The sequence below is a fragment of the Rattus norvegicus genome, chromosome X (assembly GCF_036323735.1).
Source record: "Rattus norvegicus strain BN/NHsdMcwi chromosome X, GRCr8, whole genome shotgun sequence".
Classification (NCBI taxonomy): domain Eukaryota; kingdom Metazoa; phylum Chordata; class Mammalia; order Rodentia; family Muridae; genus Rattus; species Rattus norvegicus.
In genome coordinates, this window is record NC_086039.1 from 128,886,416 (window position 1) to 128,894,667 (window position 8,252).

The window sequence follows — 8,252 nt, forward strand, 5'->3', positions numbered from 1 at the left end:
GTCATACATTTACTTGGATATTTTAAGCATAAATCCTCAATCAACTGTTAGCTGTAAGATTCTCTCTCTTTCTCTCTCTTTCTCTCTCTCTCTCTCTCTCTCTCTCTCTCTCTCTCTCTCTCTCTCTTTCTCCGTATGTGTGTGTGTGTTAAGTGTGTGTACATATATGTATACTAGTCCATACCAGTTTTTTTTGCTTCAATTACATCATCTTAGTTTTTGAGACAATCTCTCACTTTAAATAAAATTTTTAGCTTTATTTTGATTAGACTGCCTTGACCACAGTTCTTCAAGTTTGGTCTGTCTCTGTCCCTCAGCAGAGGCCCTACCAGGATCATCCTGGTCCTCATTTCTTGATTTACAGGGAGGAACAGCCATGCATAGATATTATATGTGTGCTGAGGATCTAAATTCAGGTTACCATGATTGTATAATCTATTTCCTAAGCCCAAGGATGTTTCAAAGAAGCATATGTAGTTCATCCTAAATAAAACTTTGATTAAATTTAGATAGGCTACTGTTGAATGTAAAGACTGATTTCTGCTCATGATCTGAGCTTTTATTGACTTCAACATATGAATTGTGAGTATTCCTGGATGTGATAAGAAAATTATGAAGTTGCATGTTTTTGAAGAATAATTAGGAAAATAAATACATTATTGATAAAATCTTGAAAGGAAATAAAAAATCATAACAGTAATTTCATTTAGTTGATGAAATTATAGGTGGATCCATTATGCTTTTTTTTAATGATTGTAATGTTTGGCAGGATTTTTATTACAAAAGTCACCATTTAGAAATAAATGTATAGGGTTGGGGATTTAGCTCAGTGGTAGAGCACTTGCCTACCAAGCATAAGGCCCTGGGTTCGGTCCCCAGCTCCGAAAAAAAAAAATGTTTAAAAGTCTTAGTCAATAACATTTATAAATATCACAAATTTAGTGATATTTTAATGCTATAAATGAATTATCAAGTTTTTATTATAGTCAATACTAAATAAAGGTGTATCAACTAAAATATGAATTCTCAATTTCAAATCCACTGTTTTTACATATATATATACTTTAATTTCATAATTAGAAAATTCTTTTCTCTAACTTTCAATTAATGAACTTACTAGAATTTTAATCTGCCATGTTAAGACATTTTTTATAGCAAACGTACTCAAATGATCGAAAGGTTAAGGAAATATAAATTCAAACCACAATATATAGTATTACTAATAACCAAGTAATGAAAACAATGTATCTGATAAAAGATAAACAAAATATAAACTTATGTAATTTACATAAAATATTCCAGTCTTTAAATGTCTTAGTTGGGTTTTCTATTGCTGTGAAAAAAAAAAAAACATCTTGATCAATATAAACTTAGGAATGAATGAGTTTATTTCACTGTATAGATTGTAGACCATGCTCCAGGAATGTCAGGGCAGGAACTCAAGGTAGGAAACTAGAGAAAGAAATTCATGCAGAGGCCATAAAAGAGTGCTGCTTACCAAATTATCCTCTTACCTTGTTTAGCTGCTTTTCTTATAGTACCCAGGATGGCCAGAACTAGGTTACCACCACCACTGTAAATTGGGCTGTCTGAAGTCAATCATCAATCATGAAATTATCTCTACACTTGCTTACAGGACAATTTTTTGAATGCATTGTCTCATATAAAATTCCTTCTTTCAAGATGACTTTAAGTGTCAAGTTGACATAAAGACCAGTCACCACATTAAGTCATGAGAACCTGTCGTGAGAAATAACATGAAAATTTGTGAAAAATATTCAGATTAAAAAATAGCAAGCACACAAAGCTAAATAAAATATGTTATGATATTTATGAGTTACCATATTGTCCCTGCCAGCGGGGACCCAGTTATTCAGGGTCCCGAAGGGGCACTACCCTTGGGCCTAAATGGGGGTCGAGAGAAGAAGGAGACCAAGCAAGATTCTATTGTCAAGGTCTCGTTTATTGGGGTGAATGTTACAACTTTTAAGGCTTTCAGGTAGGGGGAGTGTCCTTTGTGAAACATAGAGGAGGGGGAGGTGCGGATATAGGTAGTGATAGCTGGAGGCAAAGAGGTCAGGCGGTAGACGATGAGGTCAGGCGGTGGAGACACCAGGTGTTGATTCAGGAGATAACAGGTTTCTGCTAAGGGAGCTGAGGCATCCCTTGAATGTTATCTTTCTGTGTAAATTCATGGGAGAGGCTTTCATTCAACAATCTTAAGACTTATGGCAGTCATCTTAGGGGTGAATATCTGTGGCCAAACAGCCCAGACTCACCTAGTCACTTTGAGCCATGCAGTCAAAAAGCGGCTAGGCCCAAATCCAATATGGCTCTGTACACCATGTAAGAGCTGGAAACTGTCTGGGTCCTTTGCAATCAAATACTCTTAACTTCCTGCAAGTTAACTTCCTGGTATGCTTGCTTGTGTGTAAACTATAGGACTATATTATGAAGAATAATGTAATGGAGACTATGTTGTGTGAATCATGAAGTGATGTACAATTCAGAGTTCATATGGTCAGATCAAGGACCTGGGGTTGAATATAGATTGGTAATTGCTTGATTGCTAACCATGTATAAGGCCCTTAATTGATTGCTGCTACCACAAAAAAAGCATTAATAGGTATTTGATATGACTTTTTATTACTTAAATATATGGAATGACAATTTTATAGTATGTAACACAATCTCAAATATTTTCAAAAACTAATTTCAAACTTTTTGGTTGCACATATACTAAAATTTGAGTGATGAAACTTATTTACAATAAGGAATATGTTGTTTATACTGGAATCTGCCATCATTTCAACTCCATTTTTAAAAAAATATTCTAAATTACTTTTATTTTGTGGGACAAAAGTGTGTCTGTGGAGGCCAGAGAATAATTCGATAGTTTTTAGTTCTTGAACTCCTGTTCTCAGGTTTGGTGACAAATATCATAACAGTAATTCACCTAAGGAGATAAACCTTAAATATTTTAAGTGTGCATGACATTAAAGTGGACAACTATGTTGATAATATGATTGATATGATGTGATAATAATGATCTAACTGGTAAATTGAATGGTTTGTGAAATTTATCTCCATATAAAGCTAGCCCTCAAATAAATATTCAGATAGTTTCCAAGGAGAAAAATTTTTATGCCGTAATTGAACATTATTGGGTTGCAAGCCTGTATTGAATTGCCCTTATTTAAAACCGATGCTAATGCTATAGAAAATGTAAAAATAATTAAGTTGTAGTTTGAAGAGATGTCAAGGAAGTTAAGAGTGTTTGATTGCAAAGAACCCTAATAGTTTCCAGCTCTCACATGATAACACACATTTTATAGCTTCTGTTCCCAAAGATTTGGCTTGGTCAGGGTTTTGCTGCTGTGAACAGACATCATGAACAAGGTAACTCTTGTAAGGACATATTTAAGTGTGGCTGGCTTACAGGTTCAGAGGTTCCGTCCATTACCATCAAGGCAAGAGCATGGCAGCATCCAGGAAGGCACTGTGAAGGAGGAACTGAGAGCTCTACATATTCATTTGAAGACTACTAGCAGAATCCTGACTTCCAGGCTGCTAGGGTGAGACTCTTAAGCACATATCCACATTGACACACCTACTCCAACAAGGCCACCACCTTCTAATAGTGCCACTCCCTGACTGAACATATATAAACCATCACACACATACACACACACACTCACACATATACACACACACACACTCACACACATACACACACACACTCACACACACACACACTCACACACTCACAGAAACACACACAAACACTCACAAACACACGTGACGGCAAATATTCTTACCCATAAAATAATTTGGATGAAACCTTACTGATACCACGCCATTTCTCTGGCTGTGTATTTTTGTTGTATATTTAGTGTAATCAATTTTTAATTTTAATCAAACTCTGTGTGTGTGTGTGTGTGTGTGTGTGTGTGTGTGTGTCTTTATGCACAACCTACCTACATTGTCATGGAGTTCAGAAGAGGGATTCTAACTTTCTAACTCCCTGGGACTGGAGTTATAGATGGTCATGAACCATCATGTGAGTGTAGTGAATTGAACACAGGTCCTATGTAAGAACAACAAATGTTATAGCCAGAATCATCTCTCTTGAACCATAGAGGTTTTTTTTTATAAAGAAAGTAAAGTACTTGAACAAATACTGCCTATGATAAAATTCTTGAAAGGATCTAAAGATGCTTCATTTTACAGAAAATATATTTGTATTTGTATCATTAAATTATTTAATTTTTAAATTCTTTTGATTTTAATTTACTAAGAATTTATTATTGATGGATTTGTCAAATTTAGATTATTTTTCAGATACGAATCTTCATTATGCTGGTGGTCCATATAACTATATCAAAAAATCAAGGAAATATTCAAATTGAAATAAGCAGAGTGAATATCAATATTGCAATCGCTGGAGGAAAACACAGCTCAATAAACATGATTATTTTAATATTTGAATACATGGCAGAAGGATCTTTTAGTAGATTATGTTTTTTTATGAAATTGTAGAATAAAAATTAATAGTCATAAATATTTGTAGTTGTGTGTATATTAGTATAATATCTGCACAAAATAGCAACATATTTACACACAGAAGAGCAAGAAGCACTGACTACCTCTGGAAACGAATTCTGAAATCAAGAATATTTATTATCTGTGTTTCTAGAATAGAGGGAATTGAGAGTGGAGAGGGAATATGTGCCTAACCTGCTCTTACTGAAGCTGAACCAACCCGATCTATTGCAACAATAATTTATTTGATTTGGGGCTGGAGAGCTCACTTAATGAGATGAGAGCAGTGAATAGATTAAATTTAATTGCTGTGCATGCCACAACTACGCGGTGTAAACAAGGAAATAAAATCAGCATTGTATAAAAGCTACTCCAATATCTTTAGATTAAGTAATAAATTAAAAGGTACTTAAGAAATAATGCCCAAATTCTATGTTATCTACATAGCGCCAAACCAGGCATAGCCATGTTAGCCAAATTTGAAAATAATAGAAGTCGTCTTAAAAGTGTCATCATAAAAGGATAGATTACATTTTCCTATCACCTCTAATTAGTTTTGTGGCTGTTGAGAGGCAATTTAATCTCCTTGATCCTCCTTAGACAACAGGTAAACAGACTGATTTCAAAGTAGATTAGATTTTGAGTCCTATTTCTCTGTTGACTTAAAATGTTTTACAAATATACATCTAGAATTTCCCCCAAAGACATGACTGTGAGTGTAAATTAATTGAAGTATTAAAACAGAAAACTTCAACAAATTTTAAGTCACAGTGAACTGAAGAGAAAAGAAAGAGAAAGAAGGGAAACATTACAAACTTTATTTTGATGAATTCTTCCCTCTTTTTTACCTTCACATAGCTTCACAATTCATGTATTATATATATATATATATATATATATATATATATATATATAGTCTAACTTAAAATAGTAACAAACAGAAGTAACTAAATTTAAACAGCTTCTGATTCTTAGAGTATACATTGTCCAATTTACATTGTGTGTTAGTAGAAGGACTCAAAGACTGCTATTGATAACAGAATATGTGGGAAAAGAGTGCAAGACAAAGAAATCAGATAGTGTATTCACACCGAGTTGGATGTGATTATCCACTTAAATATTTGAAGAAAACAAAAAATGTGGTTGTAGCTTGTGTTTCACAGATGACAATAATTTCAGATGGATTGTAGAAATCCATACCCTATACTGCCTCCGGACTATGGTGATGTGTCTAGAGATTATTTTGAGAGATTTTAATTAATTTTTCATTGTTTTTGCAATGCCAACCTGTTGTGGTTTAGAATTAGTTAAGATGAAAATGGTTTGACTCTACTTATTTTGCATAGAGTATGAATAAAGTGAACGAGGGGAAAGTCTAAACAAGTTTGAGATATATTTCCAGAAACATAAGTCCTAGGTAAAGAATGATTAGGCCTGGAAGCTGGGATACACTTCAGTGATCAAGTACTTGACTACCATGTTCTTAGCTTTAGGCTTCATTCTTACCTCTACGAATAAATTTAAATGTATTCATTTCTACATCTATTTATACCGTTGTAGATACATGAACATCACTAGAGTACCTTAAGTGGAAGGAACTAATCTAGGGTCTACCTATTACATAACCTATACTGTGTCTATTAAAGTATTTTGCTCTGTTTTGATGGTTTTGTTTTAGATCCACAAGGAAAATCTATAATTTCTCATTTTAAATAGTATAGTCACATATGGATGGAATTATGTTTATTTCATGTATATTAACAATTTTCAATAAGATAAATAATACAGTAATGAAACTACTGCATATTAATTCTCAGAAAATCAAAACAAAGAAACAGAAGAAAAAGGTCTTCTAAATCTTTTAGGTGATCTACAACAATTGTCATTCAAGCATTAACTGCTGAAAAGGAATATTTGTCAATGTGTAAAAGATGCTTTGGGATGCTTAGAAAGGAGAAAGGATATGGTTACTGGACAGAAACAGAATGTTGTTATCATAATGTAGTGGAATTGTGTTTCTCTCTGCAAGAAAAAAATAACTACCAGAAAGTGTTGCTAGGATTCAGATTTAGAAGCCTTGGACTTCCATTACTCTTTAGCATTGATTTCATTCTAATTTCCCTCCAAGAACACAATTTGCCTTTCAGCCATTAGAAAAGATGATTTTCTTCCTTGAAATCATTGTTATAGTTAGATCCATAGAGTGAGTCAATTGCCACACCCTTTGTTATTTCCAAATTACAATTTACTCTCTTGTCTAGAAATTTCCGTTTATATATTTTTATATTTCATGTTGTTAACTATAGATGACTAGATCATCCTCTTTTTTAGTGGTTATTTTACTTACTTACATTTCAAATGTTATTCCCCTTCGCAGTTGCCCCTACAAAAGCCCACTAACCCTTCCCCCTGCCTTTATGTGGGTGCTCCACGACATGCCTATTCACTCCTGCCTCAGCGCCCTAGCATTCCCCTATCATCTTGGGTCATCAAGCCTCTAGAGGATCAAGAGGCTGCCCTCCCTGTAACACCAGATAAGGGGATCCTCTGCTACATGACTAGGTCAATCTCACTGCTGAACTATCATAAATTATCTAGTATACTGTGTATGTATGTGTGTGTGTGTGTGTGTGTGTGTGTGTGTGTGTGTGTGTGTGTTGGGGGGTATAGTCACTTGTGTAGAAACCAAAGGTCAACTTTAAGAATGAGCTTATACAGCTTTTTATTTATTAATTTATTGATACAGGGTATCTCATTGAACATAGATATCTTTGTTTTGCAAGACAGCAATGTCATCAAGGCAGGATCCATGGGCTGTCAAGCGAAGCTTTAACTTCAGTGCAGGACACATGAACTCAGATTCTCATGGTTACATGCCAAGTATTTTTTGAATGCAGCCAAATTTCAAGCTCCTGCCTAGTTTTCTCGAAAATGTGGTTTTGTGTTTACTAAAATATTTTTAACAAGGTTCCTATAATTTTGCCAGTGATTTCAAACATGCAACTAAATTATTTTTCAATGTAGTGGTAACAGACCCTAATTTAGCCGTTTATGTTAATGGCTAAATCATGCTCTTCATCACTGTTACTTCTCTACACTCTCAATTACAGATAATCTCTTCTTTCATCACTGTTTCCATTTTTTTCTTTGAAGCTATATTGAAGGTTCCTGGTATACAGTACACATAAAACTCAAACCTTCAATATCCGTTAATTTTCATAATTTTGCTTTTATTTTATCAAGTTTCAATTCCATGATCTGTTATAATTGCATTTTTGAAATAGCTCTCAATTCTCTCTTGTTTTTCCATTTTATTATAATATTTAGAATAGCACAGAGATGAATAATTACAATTTCCACCTATTCAGCAGTAACACTCATGCAACTGAAAGCAATTGGAGTAAACCTACAATTGGCCCTACTTTAAATTTTCGATTGCTACCTTTAAGTGGTCCTAGCTCCGGTCCTTCATTTACTAGGACATTCATTGTTCTTTAAACTTAGTCTCACAGTAAATGGATTACTAGCATCTTCAATTATCTGCCCAATAAACATAACAATTTTAACATAATAAAAATAAACACTTGATCTACTCTTGACCTCTTTGACCTGTTCTTCATGGGAGTTTACCATTTCAGTTGATGACAAATTCTGACAGTTATTCAAATAGGCTTAGGAATTTTCCGTTTCTCTGAAAAGAAGAAACTAAT